At 36.1% G+C, this 23,362-nt stretch overlaps 1 protein-coding gene across 1 annotated transcript in view; it reads right to left on the reverse strand.

Moving 5' to 3' along the window:
• The window catches only part of LOC111511070 (Lysine demethylase 3), a 701,967-nt gene that overhangs the window by 545,973 nt on the left and 132,632 nt on the right, over nt 1-23,362 (reverse strand). The window lies entirely within an intron of this gene.

Genomic DNA, 23,362 nt, shown 5'->3' on the forward strand with positions numbered 1-23,362 from the left:
ACCCCAGCCAGGTAGGGGTATCCCGTGAAGGGCGGCACTGATGTCTAAGGACTTCATGCCGTCACCAATCAGTCATGAACCCATTGGTCCCTCTCAAGATCAACAATCAGCCAAAAGGGTAGGTGAGCTGGTCTCCAAACCTGGATGAAATGACGATGACATTCTGGTTGATGTTTCTTCATGGTTTTCTGAAAACTTCTGATTTGTGGATAAGTCTGAAACCTAGTATAGTTGAAGACAATTGGCGATCAATTCCACAACAAAGAGTACAGTCTTTTTATGTAATAATGGCATAGATTATTAAACAAAAAAATTGGAATTAGTTTAATTAGTCCAAATTAGCAAATTATTTATCGATATACGTGAATGAAATACTCGTAAATCAAAACTAATATGTACAGCAACATTGCAAATAATACATTAAATATATGAATTTACTGGTTTATTATTGTACACGACAAAAAATCACCACCCAAAATTTTCATAATGAAGAAAAGAGAATTGAAACTTTCTATGGTTTTTACCACTTTTATTTGTAATTAACGTTACTGCAGTTTTGTCCTATGAGGACATTTTCAAACGTATACATTAAACTAACAATGGTTCATTACATTAGCCCTTATATAGCACCCCTGTAGGTGATAATAGAGGTACTTGGCTTGATTGAGTACCTGAATTTACAGTTCACAATGCGGATGTGCCAATTTAAAAACCGGCGAGTAAACTAAATCGATTTGATCATTTAACAGATTGCACTCGCAATGTTTATGCTGGTGAATTTCCAAGGATTCTATATAATTGAGTTTATAACCCTTCCTTGCAAAGTGCAAATTTTCCGTATCGTTTAAATTCGGGAACTTGTGGTTGCTTTCCAAGGAATGGTTTGAATCATTTTTACCTAGTCTGGAGGACCTTTCATGTTCAGCATACCATTTTTGGAAATTTCGACCACATTGTCCCACATAAACACTATTACACTCCGGACACTTAAGCTTATAAACTCCAGATTTCTCCAACTTGTTCACCTTATCTTTGGCATTGAAAAGGAAATCAGACAACCTTACATGTGGTCTCAATGCCACTACCTCATTGTTTTTCCTGAAGAAACCCGCAATTATCTCTGTTCTTTTTCCAAAATATGTTAGAGTTACCCATTTGTTAATTTCTGGTTGTTTGACCTGAGGGTGTATTAATCTGTGAGTGAATTTACGGCTTTGTTTTCTAACTAGAATAGAAACTTTCAATTTTCTTTTCTTCATTACGATTTCCTACCACGTAGTAACGGCTACATCCATCAATTTATTCAAAATTTTCGTCATCATTTTGCGTATCAAAAACACCTTCTTTTAGGTGAATATCGCAAAATTTCTACTGTCTTCAACGCAGGCATCTGAGTAATAAAGCCAACTTCTTCTGCAACTACAAGCTGATCCGCATTCTATTTTGCGAGAGCAAAAAATGATTTCCAAATTAGGTTTCGTCATTTTGATCGGATTTGAGTGGCCAACCTCATTCTTCAGGACGTATTGAAGCATTATTTTTTCATTGTTGATCTTCGTTGTAATTTCAAATACTGCTTACACTTAGGCTTCGGGTACGAAAATGGCGACGGCCGAGCGATGGTGAGGCGACGAGACGTCGGAACGGTGGCAATGCATACAATAACATCGACTGTATAGGAGCGCACGAAATGAGCGAAACTGGAAAATTGCTTTAACAAAGATTTTCTCGGTCAAACAAAGCTAAAACTAAATAACTAACATTAATATAATATACGTGAAATATATAAAAACAGTTCGAGAAAAACAACTTCATTGACGCGACTAACAACAGGGTATAATCAAATCGATCGCGTTTGTATAAGAGTCGGTTATTTACATAAAAGCATTTCCCACACGTTTTATTTTTGAACGGGTTACGAAATCCTTGTTTACACTCATTCATTATGGACGATATAATTATCAGTTATCTGGTTTGTTTTGTTTCAATGTTGATGAACAGTTTCGTCAATAATTAACGAATGCGCTGATTGGAATAACAACTAATCGAAAACGGAAACTAGAGGTTAAAATAATGTTTGAGTTTCTGCAGGCATGTTGGAAACGATAATACTGATAAATTTTTTCGGAGTCTTTCGTAAATCCATACAGCGTTCGAGATAAAGATATTTTCCAGATAGTTTTGATAAAACATATTTTGCGCAATTGTCCATTAGATTTCAGAAAACAAACAACTTACTCTATTCATTGGAAGTGTGACTGGAGCTGCATAATGAGGAAGTGCACCATCCTGCTGAAAAACTATTTCGCTTTCGAATAAATTTATATCCTCCTCAATTGCCCTATTGATGCACGGTATTATTCGATTCTCCAACATATGCAAATATTTATTACTAGTCAAATTATCATAGATAAAAAAAGTTGATCCGTTTGGTGAGACTTTCACAAAACTCGATACGTCTATCGAAATCATCTTCGTTCAATTCATGAACTCGTCTAATCTTATATGGATGAAATTTGTACTTATGAAGGATCCTAAAAACATTTGTACGACTGTTTTCTAATTCTCGAGATAACTTGATAAGAGATTGCGAATTTTCTATTGGTCCAAAGTGCCCTAAAACTGCAGTACAAGTAGCTTCATCGTTGACAACTCCTGAACGGTTACGCTTTTTATTGTTAACAGATCCAGTTTTCATAAATTTGTTCAATGACACAGGTCTGCAAGAAACTTTTAAACATTTTGTTTTGATTTCGTTAACTGATCTTTGAGTAGTTTTTTGCGCTGATTTCAAAAATCACATTTGTTTTTTTCTATCACGTAAGGTTTGCCTACAAAATAAGGATGAAATAATTGAATAAGTACAAAAAAACGAGGAATTGTGGATTTATTTTTATTATTTTAACATGAAGTTAAAGCAAAAAACAATGCTACATAGCTAAACTAAGCATAATAGTGATACACAAGTGTTTGCAAAGTGATTATAAGTGTTTGTAAAAACGTTTTCTTTTTCCGTCAAAGCTTCTTTTGGTACTTTTTCGGCTGTGTTCTTGTGAATTTTCCCTTTTTAACACCCATCATGTTAACATTCCACCGACCTTGGTATCTGCGTTCCATTTCTCACAACCCTTAGATTTTCGGGAAAGTATTCCAGATGTGAGTGAAGGAAATGGACTTTGGCACTCATGTTGCAGCCCAACATTTTGTAGTTTTGTATCAATTCAGCAAACAAAGTTTTGCTTTGCCTTCTTTTGGTTTAGCATCAGATGGACCAGGAAACTTTTAAGAAAAATACTTGATACAATCTCCTTCTTTGTCTAATACTTTCACAAACTGTTCCATTAGCCCCAATTTGATATGGAGTGGTGGAAGTAAGATTTTCTGAGGATCCACTAAACTTTGTTTTTCAACCTTTTCAACTCCAGGAATAAGACCCTTTCTTATTGGCCACACCTGCTTGACATAGTGTTGTTTCCTGTCACGGCTATCCCATTCACATAGAAAACATGGAAACTTAGTGTAACCACTTTGTTGACCTAGTAACATTGAAATAACTTCCAAGTCTCCAGAAATGGTCCACTTATGATCAGAGTAGCTAAGCTTATTAAGAACAAATTCAAGATTTTCGTAGCATTCTTTCAAATGGACTGAGTGTCCAACAGGCACAGAAGCATATTGGTTCCCATTGTAAAGAAGTACAGCTTTCAAACTTCTTTTTGATGAATCAATGAAAAGTCTCCATTTCTCTGGTTCATACGTTATGTTGAACTTTTCCATGACGCCGGGTCCATTGTTGCAGAAAATTAGATCACCCTCTTGTTTGAAAAATGGGACAAATTCCCTTTCTCTAAATCGGTACCATGAAAATGAAACAGCGGAGGCTAACATATGTCTTTCTTCAAGTCTAGACCCTAAAACTTCTGCTGAGTTCTGACACATACATGCCTTGTTCCAGTAGGAACTGGATTTTCCCAGTTTAGATTCGTTTTGTTATTGAAATGAATAGAATAAAACCGTATTTCATCTCAGATATACACTCACATTGTGTAGTAACTTGTTCATCATAAAAGGTCCATAATTCAGACTCAATTTACCGCTTATAAAGGCTATATAATACAGAAACACCAAACCCATACCGAACCTAAAAACCCACTCAATAAGAAAATTTCAGGTGAAATTTTTTTACTATTTTTTCCTTAATCTGCACACGAAATACTGTTATGTCGTACATTCCTTCCTGGATGATTATTATTGAACATACGGGCAGCAGCTCTAGCACAATTTCCATTTTGGTAGTACAAACTCACTATTTCAATCCGTTCTCGAAGCGTATAAACCATTGCTTCTCAAGAATTCACAAAAACAGAAACACCAATTGTAACTTCACCTGGTGGGTAATCGTTATTGTAGAATGAGACAGATACAAAATGAAGAGAATATCGAATTCAAACACAACTAGGCAAAATAAGATTTTTTTGAAGTATACGTCACAAAAACACAAAAACAGATTGTACAAAAGTTCATTTAGGGTGGCTAGTTTTCAACTCAAATAATATTCAGCTTCTAAACTATGAGCTTCAGACCATAATGTATTCTAGTTTGTTGAACTCTGTGAATCATGGAACATATGATAATGCAAAACATCTTCTTGAAAATCATTACTGCCTCATTTGGATGTCTGATGTTTTTGATGGAGCGGATGCCTACTAACACTTTTCAAGCCATTGATTCGGTATTTTCCCCATCAAGAAGCAGTGCGAAATTAAAACACGAAAATGTTTTTGATCCATTGTTTTGAAAATAACAAAAGTAGTGTCAGTCTTAGCACAACAACTCGCAAACTTATGAGTAGAATATCATGAAATTTCAACGGCTTTCTCTTGAAGGTTGGTACTAACCAAAAAAGCGGTGAAATAAATAAGGCAGAAAAAACACGGTGTTGAGTTTTGTGTCCTTCATGAACATTCACTAAATCCTTCATAATTCACATACATTTTCTTGAGCTTCAGTTTCTACAAAAATTATTGATTTTTGTTTCGGAAAAAATGTCAAGGGATTTTTCCTAGAATTGAACTAAAATCCACACACGGTTCCAAAGCTGCAGTTCAAAACCGTCAAATAGAACGAATAAATTTACACCCTGTAGTTTAGCCAAAGAAAGCCGCCTGGCAGGCAAATAAGGAACAACACTGGGCGATGACTCCATCGAAACAACAATGAATAACAAAAAAATATCGTAATAGCCAGGCACGACAGACACGCAGCAGCGCATCTCCTGACTATGTCCGCCCATTTAAACTGCTTGCCCGCAACTATATCAACCAGATTTTACAACCATCATAGGCGTATCTGTAGAATCAATGGGGAATGTTCCTCCTGACGAAAATCAAGTAGTTTTCATAAAAGAGCTCCAAAACAACGCATTTTAAACTCATCATTTCAACCTTTTTCTTTAAAAAATCATTTAAATACCTAAAAAAGAGGAATGAAATAATGCATTCAACATTTGAAGGGATTCGTTTCTATTTCACCATTTGACAACATCGGTTATAGTTCATAAAGGACAATGAATCTAATACCTGTATAAGATAAACAAAGATGACATATTTCAGAGGCGTGCTGTTCTGCTTACTTATGTGAGTTCCGAGACATTCTGTGACATATGACATTTTGTGCACTCTATATAAATAAATAACAAAACAACTGTTGTTTATGTGGCTTGTGGAGGTGGTATTGAACTATAATTTATATTTTGCCTTAATTGTTGATTCATAAATATAATTTTTCCTTTTTCAAAGTAGAATCTAGGTACGTATAAATTATTTCAACTTGATATAGGCGCTGTTGCCAGTGTGTGAATTAGAAACAAATCCCTTTAAAAATTAAAACCCTACATTTGAAACATCAATTTGAATAAATTTTCGAAGTGAATTTGAAAAAATCATGAATTAAACTCAACTTCATTTTGTTTAAACTTGCATTTGCTGTAATAACCCAAATTGAGAAACATTCCCCATTCAGAGGGTTTGTGATAGAATTGGCAGGCACTTGATGAAAATCAATCAATCAATTAGTGATTTAAATAGTTTTCCATACTGAACCATATGACATTCTTTCTTCTTTGATTGACAACATTATACCCACTTAATGTACCACTAGATGAGAAAGTAAAAGCACCTAAAGGCTCACTTTCGACCAAAAGAGGTCAGATGTCAATCTTGCTGAAGTACCCATCAGTAAGTTGAGGACTGCTCCGGAGGAGCGGGAATGGATGGACGAGATGAGATGTTCTGCACACAGTAACCGTGTGGAGAATATTTCAACTCAGGGCACTCAACCCCTGAGGGTGCATGGGGGGACCTTATGTACAATAATTTTAACTGAGTTTATACCTAAACTAAAACTAATTAAAACATTTCAACAACAGAAAAGATATTTTAGGAACTCCCTTAAATGTGAACATGAAAATAACCTCAGTTCATGTATTAACAATTTCCACATACCATCTCAAGGAACTAAGTACTCAAAGGGGTCAGTATCAAGGCTATGGAGTCTCATCGAAGAGATCAAGCTGAACAATGAGCTCTAACAACCAAGGATGATAACAATAGATCTGAAAGGGTCGCACTGAATCAGGCCATGGGCTAGCTGGTTCCCCGACAATCTAATTTAATCTTCTATGCTCTATTATGTTCTTTTATTCTTTGTGAAAATGATCTTCCCGTTTAGCCCATATAAAGTTTTGGAATGAACCAAAAGTCAACTCTTATACTCAGGTTTTGATTAGAGAAAACGTAGCCTCAATACTCAGCAATACCCATCATCGAAACATATAAATTATTTATCAACAGTAAAGAAAATCATTCATGTTTGAATTTGATAGATACTGTTATGCATCTGTAATTAGTGAGTAAACTTCTAAAATTCAGCAACTTTATTATTACTCAAAATAAAACTCAAGACACTTTCTTATCACATATTATTATTTCACATGTATTTCGCTGGAAAGCTATTGCTTCCTTACCAACTAACCTAACTTAATCTGGATTACTATGTCTTCTGTGTGACTGCAAATATAAGATAATCCCTTCATAAAAATTATCATTCGTAACTACAATACCCCGTCAAACACTACGAGAAAAATTGGTAGAGAAGTTTTTATGATATACTTTTAGGTACAGTTTAAATGTCTGATGGGTGTACGTTTCTCAACGAAAATCCTCTACTTCCTTGGTGGCACTCTAGTACTAGCAATAAGGTAACACGTTGTCTGTTCAATGCTGATAAGGCTAATAGGGCATACAGTGCAGATTATTATGTTTCTGCTAGAAATTCCTTTCCTGGTTATTTCTTTCGTGGCGATTGAGATACCAGCCAGCTCTGTTTGGACCACGCTGGTATTTCTTCCCATCCCCCACTCAATCCTTAGGCTCAGTAATCTGAGTACACTCCACATCCTGATGCTTCTTAGGTTTTTGAGCCTTCTTTGGTTTTTGAGCCATCTGTATACATGCGCATTGCATTTGTAGCATCTGACTCTGTGATCTATTCAACTTGTATTTTGTAGGGTTTATTAAACACAAACCTGGGTTCAATTGCATCACTGGTTGCCTGCAACAGAGGTTGCGCAGTAAGCGCTTTCCGCCATAGGCTCAGCCTCAGTTGACCCATTCCTACTTAGAGGTTTACACCGCTGTATTTGATATAACTTTTGGGTGGCCGTTCCTTGTAGAACTTTCAGTCCCCATGCAATGGCTCCGTATGTTAACATATGTCTTATTATTGCATTGTAGATCCGGGTGACCACACGGGGTGAAAGACCCCATGCGCATCCCACTGTCCTCCGACGTTGCTCATAAGCCATTATGCTTTTTTGCACAACTCTGTAGGTGAGAATTCCATGTTAGCTTTCTGTCGAGGATAGTAGCAAGGTATTTCACTTCTTCAGAGAAGTTTAGTTTGCTTTTGAAGATTTCTGGAGGTTTTAAGCCCGATAAACTTCTTTTCCTGGTGAAAAGGACCATCTCAGTCTTCTTGGGATTGATCGACAGTGAGTGTTTCGTACACCATTAATTTGAGTCCATCCTGCGCTCAGACCCTTTAGTAATAGTTGGTTTGGAAAATCCAACCAATGCGACTAGTAACATATTTTTACACGACGATTTTATGCACTTCCAACAAAATGAAGCTCCACCACACTGCTTTCTTGCAGCTAGACAATAGCTGAATAATAGTTTTGCTGGCAGTTGGATTATTCGAAGAGGAGCAATAGAATGGTCACCACGATCACCCGACTCATCGCCTCTAGATTACTAATAGTAAAGCAACAACAAAACAGTACCAGAATGAGAGCTTGTAGTATTTTTGTAGGGGAACGACCTTCAAAATGGGGTATCACTCAACTCCACTTTCCAGTTGATATTGTTGACATTGTATCCGCCCTTCCCAGAGAATTGTTGATGATCAATCGATAACTTTCCTGCGAATTGTCTTGCTTTTGCATATTTTTAGGTTTTTTAGAGAATGGTGCGTTTCCAAATTGACACCCCGTATATTGTTTCCATACCACTTTTGCTGACTGACATGAAATCACTCAGCTCTCAGCTCGATCGGCTCGCGTTATGTTATAGAATGTTCCTCGTGACGTGTCCCTGATTTTATCGATCGAATCCCAACATGGATGTTACAAGATATGTTCGCGAATCAAGTTTTCTAAGAAACGCGTTGTTCAACTTTTTGCACACATTTAGCGAGACTACTTTGTTCCGTATCAAGTTATCTTGATGACTGTGTATTAATGTGTGAACAAAGTTGTAGAGTATAGGCTTTCCAGACATTCTCAACATACAGGGTGTCTAAACCAAGATGCGTTAAAGGAAATTAGACTTCTAGCATCGACAGCTGTCTTGAGTTTTTTTAAGGACAAAACACAAGCGCTACAGGAAAATCCTCAAGGCGCTCTAAGAGCGGTGCCTGTGCGAAAGTAGATATTCACTCCAGATTTGAATCGTTGGAGATTAAATTCATCTGAAATATACAGGGTGTCCCATATAAAATTCCGTGGGCGAATATCTAAAAAATGAAAGAGAATATCCATATTTCGTGAAAGTAGACGATTTTGGTGTCAAAGGGTCCTCTTATTTACGTAGAGATCCAGCACTAGTCGTCATCCGCTAGGGCGTCGCGACACCGACGCCAATTTTTTTAAATAATAACCCAGTATTTTCAATTGGTTTTTGAATTCTGCATTAAAACTTGGCAAGTTAACTTGGGTGTCACACAAATAGGTGTTTCCACTTATGTTTCGCTTGTGTTTACGCAGCTATTTTTATCAAGTACTTTCTTCGTTTTTCCCACTTTGTCTTCAATCGAGGACCGCTTGCCCGGTACTGACGATGCCCAATAGGCTGAAACAGCTGTCTACCGGATATATATATATATATATATATATATATATATATATATATATATATATATATATATATATATATATATATATATATATATATATATATATATATATATATATATATATATACATCGGAAAAGTCTAGGGATATTTTTAAAAATGGCAATAATTTTTTTTTAGATCACTTTAGGGAAAAAAAAATTGGAATCAGTACAAAGTATGGCCTCCACGCTGGTTTATTACGGCCCTACATCTATCGTGCATCGACAAAATGAGATTGTCAATGTCTTGTTGAGGTACATTTGCCAATTCAGCGATTAAAAGCTCTCTCAATTGAAACGTTGTGTGAATGTTCCCCATATGCGGAGTAATTTTTCGTTGAAGCATGTCCCACACATGCTCGATGGGATTCAGGTCCGGTGATTGTGCTGGCCATGGCAATACATTAACTCCTTCGTTGGTGAGCCAGTCAGTCACTAGACGCGCGACATGTGGACGAGCATTATCGTGCATTAGGTGGAAGTTTTCACCAACAGCATCAGCAAATGGACGGACGATAAGTAGAAGAATGGTGTCGAGGTACTGTCGAGCTGTGAGGGAGCGATTTGGAAAAACGAGATCGGTTCTGCCGCCGATCATGATCCCGTCCCATAGCATTACTGTACCACCTCTGTATGTGTGGACTTCCTGGACGTGTCTCAAACGTTCATTATTTCCAGGTCGTCTCCACAGTCTTACTCGACAAGAATCTGGATGAAATCCAAATCTGGATTCGTTTGTAAACAAAACTATGGCCCAATCATTTGCATCCCAGTTTTGATGTTCTTGACACCACTCTAATCTTCTACCGCGATTGCCTCTCGACAAAGGTGGACATCTAAGTGGCCTTCTGTTGTGGAGATCTGCTTCATGCAGTCGATTTCTGACAGTACCACGACCAATGGTTACCTGGTGCGTCTGCTGCAACACGTTAACCAACTCAGGTGTTGTGATTGTCGGTTGTCTTCTTGCGGTTAAGACCAAAAATCGGTCTTGAACTGCAGTTGTAGCGCGTCCTCGCCCTACAGATTTTTGAACAATAAACTTTTCAATGATATAAAAAAAAAATATCGATAAACTTCGTATACTCAAATGTAATTCAAAATCAGATATCAAAACTAAAGAAGATATTATAACAGAAGATATAAAACATTTTCTCGCCTTAGGATTCAATTTCAGCTTGCCACCAACTACCACAGAGGTGAATATACCAAATTTACTTTCAGATATTGAAAACCTGATAACTGGGTTTTTTTTAAAGAAAAAAAAAAGAAAATAAATCCACTATTGTTTAACTTTCTTTCGTCCTTTTATATGTTCAAGTCATTGTTTTTTACTCATTTTTACTGCACTGAAGAAGCTTCCCACGAAAAGCGAAACCTTTGGCAAAATTGAGGAGTTTTGATTTTTGATTTTTTGACTGAGAGACCCCGGTACTCCATTTTACTGTAGAAGTTATAAAGCTTAAAATCCTTTTTGTGACATATGTTAATATTAAAATACTGAAAATAGAAAAAAAAATGTTGCATCAGTGATTTAGTTATTTGTATGTCGGATATGACGAATGTCATTTTTCGTAAAGGCATACGGGGTTTTTCAATGACTTTTTTGTTTTTTCCTTCTATATTCTGAGAAATATAAAAATTGTATACAGGTGTAACAGGGAAAACTTTTTAGTTACTATGAAGTTCGCATTTAAATGCAAAGAATTCAAAATACGTATACATTGGCTCCTTCGCCATATTATTGGACATGTTTTTCGTTGGACATTTCAAGCTAAGTTATTTCACGACGTTTCGATTTTTAGTATCTACAATCGTCTTCGGGTGACAACTGAACTTATTCCTTCAAGAGGTGACTATTTATAGGTCATTTGGCTTTCACCTATCCCCTCTACCTCTACCTCTACCTCTACCCTCTCCGCTTCACCGGTTTAGCGAAAGATGGCCATTTGGTGGGAGTTGGCCGTTGATGTGATCGAGAATGGTGTCTAGTTCTGTATTCCCATGGTTCCATTTTATGAAGGTGTTGTCAACGTATCTCAACCAGACTCGAGGCTTCTTGTGGGCTTCTTCAACGGTTTGAAACCACTCCATACATATGTTAGCTATAACAGGTGAAAGTGGCGATCCCATTGGCGATTCCTCATCTTGCGTAAATAATTCGTCCTTCAGTTGGAAATAGCAGTTTCGAATGACTAGGGTGCTGTGTACGAACACAAAAATATTTTCCCAACAACTACTTCTTTATGAACATTGAATTATAATTTTTTTTCTGATGATCAGTTTTTACTCCAAATAATCGTTATGGAATTTAATCAGACATCATTCACAGGATTGCTGCACAATATAGTATGTGAAAGAGGTAACATTTTACACACATGGAACACTGTTATCCTTCGGAAAGACACTTACTCTATTGGCTCTATAGCATAAATTGAAAGAGTTGAATTTTTAGGAGAAAATAATTTTTGGAAAAGAAAAGTTTTTTGTATAAATAAGTACAAGGAAGACGTACGCAATTTGTTTTGATGCTGGTTCAACTGCAATTTCACAAGTTTGACGTTTTTCAAAATATATAAAACCCTTTTTTTGTGTGGAACTAATTAACTTTTGTGTACAACTAATATTTCTCCGCCCTGTACGTCGACGCAACGGACCCAGATCGAATTATTATCACAGTCAACACAAACAAGGTGGGCGTAGAGACAAGCGAAACCAGATTGATCATCAATCAGAGCATTATGCATACGCCATTAAAGTTCCTCGTTCAGGGTTAGCCGGTATCTGTAATCTTCCCCGTCACGGCTAGCTCTGATTCGAACGTTGCGTGGGTTCCTAGCAACGTATTCAAAGCCAACTATCGACTTTCACTCTAAATTAACCATTAGCGTGTTCGATTGTACTGCTTTCGACATGGTTGAGGCAGTCTTTGGTTGGCAATTTCTATAAACAAAAGATTATTTTGAAGCAACCGGTGACTTCTTAGAGTATGTGAATGATGAAGTTACGAACACCTTTATATTATATGTCGATTGTGTTAGCACTGCCAAAGAGAGAAATCATCAATGGTCCATCAACTCTTCGTCCAATTTCTCTAATCTCTGCAATGGCTAAATTAGTTAAAACAAGACTCCTTTGCTTTCTGAATGGAAACAAAATAATAAGAGATTGCCAGTTTGGTTTCCAAAAGCAAAAAAAACACTTCCGATGCCATATTTTCTTTTCTTTGCAATGTTTATTCCAACATAAGTGACAAAGACACAGTGGCTGCGGTCTTCTGTGATATAGCCAAATCATTTTATTGCGTGAATCATAAAATTATTTCAAGGAAACTCAGTAGATACGGTATAACTGGACTCCTACCTATCTCCACAATATTTGTTTTAGTGACAAATGTACATTGCCGTTATTCACCATTGACACCATCCCTCATAGAGTAAGATCCCAGAGCGATCAGACATAACTTATTTTCACACAGATGAAACCTTAGAGTCTCAGTAGCGTCTCGTGTGTTTTGAATACCTGCGTATTTATGAAACTTGCTGAGTGACACCTGGGCAGGTACCAGGTGAGAAAGGTAACTAAAAATAAGAGCTACTCAACTTAAATTTGTATAACTGATTTTTATACATATTTTATAGAATATTATTTTGAAATACTGTAATAAGTGTCAGACACTTGTCATGGACCAATACTTTTGTCAGACGCTTTAAAGCTCCACTAAAATTAAATGAACTTTACTTACTTTTACATGTCTGATTTTTAAATATGTTATTAATGTGACTATATTAAAGTTATAATTAATCAGTCAGACAAATTAGAATGACCAAACATCCTTCAAACACAAAAATTAGTTAACCAGAAGTATGAGCGCGAGAGTGCTGTGCTTGCATTTCAGAGTGAGTGAGACGTCCATAATAACTCGGTTCTCCTTCTTTAACTCACAATCTGTTTCAATCTACTGTGTATGTGCCCCTTGTTCAATTCAAAATGTATATTTTGCAGACAATCCTGTAATGCGTTGAAGTTATATTTACTAAAGAGACATTTAAAAAAATCAAAATTGTATTAAAACAGCGAATAATCCATAACAAATTCCAAGGAAATTTAGTTATAAGATGTTTATAAGATATGCATAATTTAAAAAATGATGATTCGAATGTATGGTTAAACGCAGGCACCGGAAATAACCAGAAATACATCAATTTGACAAAGGTTTACGAGTACTTGGGACCATCTTTATGTAGAAGTTTGCCAGGGTTTCACGCTCTAACTGGATGTGACTTTAATTCCGCCTTTTTAAAGTGCAACATTGATGCTGCCCGGCCTCAGTTATTTTTGAATAATTACAGCGTATCTAATATTAACGAAGAATTCGATCGCAAAAATTAAAAAATTTTGATGGTAGCAGTTTACCGCCATGCCAATGTGAGTTATTCCAACAATTCCGCGGTGCTAATTACATTTCTAGCATATGGAATAATGCAAATGCAAAACAACCAATCATTTTTACTCCTGAACACAACGGGTGGAAATTAGAAGAAAACTATCATTAGTTTCACGGTGACCAATTACCAGCAAACCTTAGTGAATTTCTTCAAACTTCAGGTATTATACTTTGATTTCAGGTTTAGAATATATTATGTTTGTGATTTTATGTTTTTTAATTCTTTGAACTATTTTCTGCAGAAGAACCAGCCAGCAACAACATAACTGAGAATGATGAAGATGATGACTCGGATGAGCAGCATCATGATTGGTTGAACGATGAAAATTATAATAAATGCGACAATGAATATGATGACTGAAAGATGAAAAATGTTTGTTTCAATTAATCCTAGTTGAAAATTTTTTTACAAAAATTATTTTTTTCTAATTATCCTAACTGGTATCTTTTTGATAATAAAGTAAATACAATTTCTTATGAATTTCTTACAAATTGCTCCGAATTAATTAATTATCCCAAATATATATAAATTAATTTACTTTAATATTTATTTTGATGCTAGAGTTCATCATATTAAAACAGAGATGCAAAAATATCTAATCGGATCGAAAACAGTAAGTATTCTTAATGTATCTGAATTTTTTACTCTGAGGCTCATGCGCACATAGTCACATTGATAACATATTTAAAAATCAGACATGTAGAAGTAAGTAGAGTTCATTTAATTTTAGTGGAGCTTTAAAGCGTCTGACAAAAGTTCTGGTCCATGACAAGTGTCTGACACTTATAACAGTATTTCAAAATAATATGTATAAAAATCAGTTATATAAATTTAAGTTAAGTAGCTCTTATTTTTAGTTACCTTTCTCACCTGGTACCTGCCCCGGTGTCACTCAGCAAGTTTCATAAACACGCAGGTATTCAAAACACACGAGACGCTATTGAGACTCTAAGGTTTCATCTGTGTGAAAATAAGTTATGTCTGATCGCTCTGGCATCTTGGACTATCACGTTTTCCGGGAAACACATACATTTGGGAACCCATATTGTAGGAGCTCTATTTATTGATCAAAATTCAACAGGGGAACTGTATTTGAATATGCTGAAAACTACTGTTGACCATTTCATCAGTGAAATCGTTGAAGCGAATCCTAATGAGTTCCATATGGATATTGTATTCCAACAAAATGGAGCACCACTACATTATTCCAGACAAATGAGAAACAGAATGGCCAGCCCGCTCGCCAGATTTGACACCTTTGTACTTTCTTATGAGAGTATTGCGTCAATATTGAATATACGGCAGAGAATAATAAATATTTGTAGAGATAATGACGTTACTGTGTTAGAAAATGTTCAAGGCAACCATTTCGAGCATCTTTTGAACCAACCTCAAGCTTCTCACCTAATATTATGCAGTTAAATGTAATGTATTCAGGCAATTACTAAAAGTTCCGCCATTTTGTAGTAGTTGAAGATATTGACATTATATTCTAGGGCTGTGAAGCATTTGACAGGAGCTTCAAAAAGATTTGTCACAAGAGTCCTCTTTCCATTTGATTTCTTTTTCCCAAATGGCGCCCAATCGTCATCTTGAAAGTTTCATCTGTAAATTTCAATTTCAATATTTTGATTTGACCCGTTCAAAAAATAAAAAGGGAAGACATTAAAGAAAAGCACTATATGGTAAGTGATCTTTGTGCTCGGCTGGCAAGAATGAAACACAGAAATCCTGATCCAGTTCGGTGAAGCAGGCTTAAAGGAGTGTGTGCTCTGCTACCACGGCCTTGATTTTCAACTCCAGGGTTAACAGGTAATGATATACTTTCCTGAACCCACTGAGAAACTGATACGCCAGAATATGCCCCTCTGATCCTCTCAGGTGCCTGTTGTCAACCAGGTCGAAAGATATAGCTTTGGAATCGTATCTGGGAAACTTCTGGAATATTCTCTACGATTGTTTTCATGACATATTGAACATAGATATTCTGTTCAAATTACCTTCAGCATTAGATGTGTTCCTTCATTTGCTTCTCTAAAGAATTTGCTGATCTGTTGGCTGTTGAAAACTTCTAATTTCTTTACTCTACAACCAACATTCTTTCTTTTATAATATTTGGGAAAGTGGGTATGTTTACATTTTTCTTCACTAAAATGGTTCTTTTCAAAATAGAATACATGCTCCACAAGGTAGAAGATGTGGAAGTTTAAGATTTTTGAGCCCAATTCAAGTTACGATAGAATATTATTAGAGTTTTTCTCCAACACCAAACCGTTATTTCAACACCCCGACACGTGTTTCGATCACCAAGTGATCATTAGTTTGATCAAACTAGTTTGACCTTCCTCTTGAAGATGATCACTTGGTGATCACTAGTTTGGTCAGACTAGTTTAACCTTCCACTTGAAGATGTTCACTTGGTGATCGAAACACGTGTCAAGGTGTTAAAATAACGGTTTGGTGTTTGATCTTCCTCTTGAAGATGATCACTTGGTGATCACTAGTTTGATCAAACTAGTTTAAGCTTCGTCTTGAAGATGTTCAGTTGGTGATCGAAACACGTGTCGAGGTGTTAAAATAACGGTTTGGTGTTTGATCTTCCTCTTGAAGATGATCACTTGGTGATCGAAACACGTGTCGAGGTGTTAAAATAACGGTTTGGTGTTGGGAAAAAACTCCAGTAATATTCATTACTACACCAAAGGTTAGAAAACAGTGCATCACAACAACTTTTGTAATAGTTTGGCATTTCTTCATAACCATCAATTTCGAGAACAATTCATAAAAGTTTCCGTAACTGGATTTTCATTTTTCAGGCAATAATTGTACTGTGCAGCAGCTGCATACGAAATTTCGTAAGGCACATTTTTAAACTCACCATCGCTGTTGTTTCCTTTAGTTTGTTGCGATAATTAGGAACAAAAACCATGCAAACTTTGAAAACTCATAATGCCACCTAATTCCATGTCAAATACCTGTTAGTCGTTATTTCGCTGCTATGGTAATGATCATCCGCATTTATCAAAACCAAACCAACCGTATTCATATTAATTTTTACAATGACAACAACGATGTGATTTTTCCTGGCCTAGTACGGGAAGTATATACTTTTTGGATCCGGAAAAATGGTAGTTTCTCAAAGAGAAAGCTTCCGGGAATTGGTTTTTCCCGGACGGTGGCCGAAAAAATCTATAAAATATTAGGAATCACACGTTAAAAGGTAAGACCTCGTTAGTCCTCAGCGAGTATTGTAGGTCGGTAGCCGGGCGGTTCGACGTGGAGGCTTTGGTCAATCTCTCAATCGACCGATGTGTGAGTCGGTGACTCAAGCCGCAGGCTGAATGATCGACTTTCACTCGCTATCGTCCAACCCGTGTTTTGAATCACACGTTAGAAGGTAAGACCTCGTTAGTCCTTAGCTCGCATAAGTTCAACTGACTCAATTATGTACGCCTAATAAACAGCTACTTGAAAATGCTTTATTACTCCGCTGCTCAAGGAAATAGGCTATAGAACGATATTGTAAGCAATTCTATTAAATTTTGAAACGCTACATCGTAAACCGTCTTCACAACTCCCAAACTAATCGAGACAGACACCCACGAACTAACGTAGAGCTCTTATCGGCTCAATGAAATCATCTCAATGGGCAATAACCTCGTTCCAGTCCTTCCCAGCGACGGAGCAGGCAACAAGGGCGGCCGTTATTACCGCCTCACTTGATTTACGCGAGTGTACTCACCGTCCAGGAATCGCATTAAAATGGTCGTTACCGTGATTAATACATTCCCCAGCGAAACACTCTGACATTCTATGCAGAACAGAGACAACTGGGGCCATCGTTCGAGTACGGGATGTCTCTGTTAAGAGTGGGTCGGGTCAGTGCAACTGCAACAAAACTATTCTTTGTCCATCTAAGCCACAAAGTGATCCAAATCATGCATAGTGCACGTGGTCTTCCAGACAAGGCTGCTTGTACAGAGTGGCACTAAGGAACAATCGAAATTTTATTATTTTCAATAATATGCGGCTGGGGGCTTGGTTATTTTATCCAATGGATGCAAATTCTCGAAAAAAGTGTGGATTTTAGGCTGGCTGCGTCTTCGGTCCATATTTCTTTGAGAACGATGTTGGACGTTGACCAGGCCATCACTGTGAACGGCGAACTCTATAGGTTGATGATAACCAACACCTTTTGGCCTGAATTAGATGATCTGGACCCCAACGACATGTGGTATCAACAGGACGGAGCTACGTTCCACACATCTTATCTACATTGGATAATCTATACTATCGATTCAAGGGCATGGCCAACTCACGTGGAGGTGATGCAAAATAGCCATGGAGACCGTGCGATTCGACCCCGTTAGACTTTTTCTTGTGGGGGAAACTGATACAGGAAACAATATTGCTGGAATTGGTGTAAAGGGAATGGTTGGGGGCGAAATGAGTCCGGAGATTGCGGAGTATTGAAATAAATGGACAAGTCAGACCCTTTCCAGGCAAGAGCAAAGGGTTCTTGGATCACAGAAGACAAACAATTCATGGACAACCCAAGTTACGTCAAAAAAAATGGAATGGAAGAATGGTTGGAGGCGCAATAAATCCGGAGGTTGCAGAGATTCGAAAGGAATGGGCTAGACCCTTCCCAAGCAAGAACAAAGCGTTCTTGGATCACAAATGACAAGCAGTTCATGATCAATCTAAGTTATGTCAAAAAAGTACTACAACAACAAACAAAAGACTTATAAAAACTGATACAGGAAACAAGATTGCTAGAATTTGTGTTATGAGAATGGTTGGGGGTGCAGTAAGTCCGGCGGTTACAGAGATTTGAAAGAAATGGACAAGTCAGACCCGTCCCAAGCAAGAACAAAGCGTTCTTGGATCACATAAGACAAGTAATCCATGGACAACCCAAGTTACGTCAAAAAAAATACTACAACAACAAACAAAATACATATAAAAACTGATACAGGAAACAAGACTGCTAGAATTTCTGTTATGAGAATGGTTGGGAGCGCAATAAATCCGGATGTTGCAGTGATTCGAAATAAATGGACAAGTCAAACCCTACCCAAGCAAGAACAAAGCGTTCTTGGATCACAGAAGACAAGCAGTTCATGGTCAACCCAAGTTATGTCAAAAAAGTACTACAACAACAAACAAAAGACTTAAAAAAACTGATACAGAAAACAAGATTGCTGGAATTGGTGTTAGGGGAATGGTTGGCAGCGCAATAAGTCCGGAGGTTGCAGAGACTTGAAAGAATCGGACAAGTGAGATCATTCCCAAGCAAGAGCAAATATGTAATTTCTGTAGATTGTTATCCAATATCCGTCATCCTGTACGGTAAGATTTGGGGAATTCAGTGAAAACTATGGAACACATATAAAAGTAAAAACAAATCAAATGTTTCTATGTAAAACATCCGGAACATGTTTCACTTCCACATATTCTCATGAATCATTCAAAAACAAAAACGAAATTTTCTTGGGAACGGCACAATCCACCTATCCAGACTTCATTAAACTAGCGTGAATTTACAGCAACACAAGAATTTGGCATACAAACACTAGGAATTACATTATGATGCAAATTAAGGCATTTACTTTCCGTTCAAGAGTACCAGTTCTCAACGTAATATACATTTTCCTAGCTACCTTCTCATTTAAATTCCGTCCCAGCCGTTCAATATTCATATCACGGAGCCAGCCGTACGTGGAATGATGCGATATTAACGAGGTTCATTGATTATTTCAGATCTACGAGGAATTCGCCTCGTGTCTGATGAATAATTGATTAGTGTTTCGTACGAAGACAATGTATACAAAACGAAACAATGATATTGCGTCGTTTGCTCTCAACAATCCAACGTTTTTCACATCCTTTTGTTGACGGATGAAAAGGATGTATTTTTCAGCGGATGAAGCATTAGACGTTTGCCATTATCTGAAGTTCAACTCACAACACCTCGAACTTCACCATTTGAGAACTCTTTCATTTGTGGAATGAGCTTCCTCTTTTAAACACGCTTTTATTAGCTTCACCTGTATGTATGTTTGTATGTATGTATGTTTGTTTGTAACGTTAAAGCTCGGGATCTGTATTTGATAGAAATATCGACATTACTGCTTAACCTATTCGCGGGTAGATGGCGCTGTACGTAACCTCCTTGATATAATTCGAACTTACTTTACATGTATTTCTTCATTTGAAAAAAGTCATTTTTTTATTACCACGCGCGCCTGCTGCCTTATTTGTAATATAGTTTAAAAAGACTAAAAAACGTGTTTTTATACCATACGAAACTAAAAAATAAATATATTTCAAAAAACTAAAAACACGCCTTTAAAGAACATCTGAGTAAAGAGTTGAAAAAAATCATTTAAATAAGCTTAAAACAATAACGAACGAAAAATACTAGCATTATTATGAAAAAAGCGACAGGCGCTTGAGATACAAAAATGTGGCAGAAAACACCCACGATCGATTTTCACTTGCTATCGTCCAACCCGTGTTAGGAATCACACGTTAAAGGGTAAGACCTCGTTAGTCCTTAGCTCGACTTCTTAGGGTTGTCGTTCGTAGGGGTGCGACAGCTGGTTAACGGAAAAACATATTTTGAACATATATTTTTTAATGAATGCTTGTTGCAACATTTATTTATTTCATAAAAACGCATCAATTTTTTTTCTCAGAATTACTGTGTCATGCAATAAATTGATTCAATTTGAAGTTTTTTTCCCTTTTTTTTTAGAGCATGGGCATAAAACATTGTTTTGAAAATGTTTTTTATCAATAATTCATTTTTCAGTAGCTGGACAGTAGTTGGTTAATTAGAATGCTCATTTCAAAAAGTAGTTTTGGTAAAATTGAATGTTTATATACAGGGCTATTCAAATTCGTTTCTGTACATGGGGATCTCGTAAACGATAAGCGCTAGAGTGTCGGTTAAATTATAGCAAAGTTGCGTATTTTAGAGACCTATTCAATGATGTAAAGAAATCAAATATAGCTCTTCTGGTTCTGGAGATATACAGGAAAAACCAAAAAATCCCAAATTATTTTTTTGCCTATATCTTCTTTTTTCACAGACATATTATATTGAAAATCTGTCCACGATTTGCTATTGACACTTGATGTGGGCTCTCAGAATATATCCATGAATCTTTTATATAGGGTGTCATCTGACTTGGGCCACCCCCATCTTTGAATTTTTAAATAAGGACCTGTTTTTTTGTTGTAGTTTTTGGATAGTAGACGTTCACTTCATACTGAGAAATTAAAGTGAATTTTATATTTCGGGATGTTCAGTTAATTGAATTATTCCCTTTTAAATTACTTCACTGAAAATTGGTTGACTGAGTTGAATAAAAACATGATAACATTCACGTCGCCCAATGTATCGTAGAGTGTTTTCGAGAGTTCTTTTTCATTTTTAGGTACCTATTCATATTTTTCCAATGCTCTGAGGGTTTTCTACAATGAACTTGGAATAAGAACACCTTTTATGATTATTTGAAACATATCTACATCAAAAATATATTATATGTGTTTTAATAAGCAGAAAAAAAACGATAGCAATAATAACATTCGAAACGAACACTATAATTGTAATGAAAATTGAAATGAAGTAATTTATATAGGTACCCAAAAAAATTAATGGCGCAATAAATTTTCGAATTGGAGTCCTTCCATTTGGAGACATTTTTAAACTCGGTTTTTCATATTATTTATTGCCTTCAATACACTTATTTGCTGTATTGTTGCGAAATCACTAAAAATCTTCAATATCGAGTCTTCCACATTTTCTATCTCTCTGCCAGCGTAAAACCTATTTTTCAATGTCCCCCATAGAAAATAGTCCAAAATAGTCAGATTTGGTGATCTTGCAGACCATCTTATTGTCCCATTATTTATCTCGATATGGAAGGACTCCAATTCCAACATTTATTGCTCAATTACTTTTTTTGTGTATATAAATTACTCACTTCATTTCAATTTTCATTATAATTATAATGTTCGTTTCGGATATTATTATTGCTACCATTTTTTTACTGCTCATCATAACACATATAATATATATTTGTTGTAGATATGTTTCAGATAATCATAAAAGGTTTTTTTATTCGAAGTTCATTGTAGAAAACGCTCAGAGCAATGGAAAAAATATGAATAGGTACCTAAAAATGAAAAAAACTCTCGAAAAACTTTACGGTACATAGGGAGACGTGAAAGTTGCTATCGTGTTTTTATTCAACTCAGTCAACCAATTTCCAGGGCCGTAATTTAAAAGGGAATAATTCACACAATTATAATCGAATATTACAGAAATATCCCGAAATATAAAATTGAATTTAATTTGTCAGTATAACAAAAAATACAGGTCCGTATTTAAAAATTCAAAGATGGGGGTGGCCCAAGTCAGATGACACCCTGTATAAAAGATTCATGGATATATTTTGAGAGCCCACATCAAGTGTCAATAGAAAAACGTAGACAGATTTTCAATATGTCTGCGAATATATATACAAAACAATAATTTGGGATTTTTTAGTTTTTCCTGTATATCTCCAGAACCAAAAGAGCTATATTCGATTTCTTTACATCATTGAATAGGTCTCTAAAAAAAGCAACTTTGCCATAATTTAACCGATACTCTATCTCTTATCGTTTACGAGATCCCCATGTACAGAAACGAATTTGAATAGCCCCGTATATTTCTTTGGAAGATTTCCACATTTTTTTTGTATAAAGATGGAGAAATAGAAAGGCAAAACCTCATTTCACCAAAACATTTTTTCCAAAAAATATCCCCCCTTCAATTTAAACAATATTAGAATAGTTTTCATAAAAATTCTCGATATTGTCAAAAATGAAATCATCTCAAGGAGCAATTTGTTCAGGCCTCTCTCAACTCTCTACACAGTAGGTTAATGGACTGACACCTATCAGAAAACAACTACTCCCCTGGCTAATACCACGAAGGGCGTTGGATTGTATCCGACAGGTGTCAGTGCAGGATTCTTCACTGAAGTTATTCCTGCATATGCAGGAATAACTTCAGTGAAGGGCTGGCTGTCCCTTCAGATTTAGATGATTTGATTTATAGCCAGCCCACTGACTATACATGAAAAATCAAAAATGGAAACTCTTTCGTCCAAAACAAAATTAATATTTGTTGAGAAACTTTGTATACTACTGATAAAATATAGATTTTAGACCAGTTATCGTATTTTATTAAAAAAAAATCGTGAAAATAAATAATAAATAAAAAAGTTTTCCGTAGGATGCAAACTCACTGTATAAAAACAATTACTGAAAAAATTGAAAATTTCTCTATACTTTTGATGTTTGATCATTTCCCCGCCATTTTCTGTCCAACAATTCAATAAAGAATTGATTTTTCGAACTAACTAATACATTCTGAAAACAATTTTTGAAACGAAACTGGCAATTCC

The sequence above is a fragment of the Leptinotarsa decemlineata genome, unplaced genomic scaffold (assembly GCF_025532065.1).
Source record: "Leptinotarsa decemlineata unplaced genomic scaffold, Ldec_3_MD MMD2_tig00026330_RagTag_RagTag, whole genome shotgun sequence".
NCBI lineage: Eukaryota > Metazoa > Arthropoda > Insecta > Coleoptera > Chrysomelidae > Leptinotarsa > Leptinotarsa decemlineata.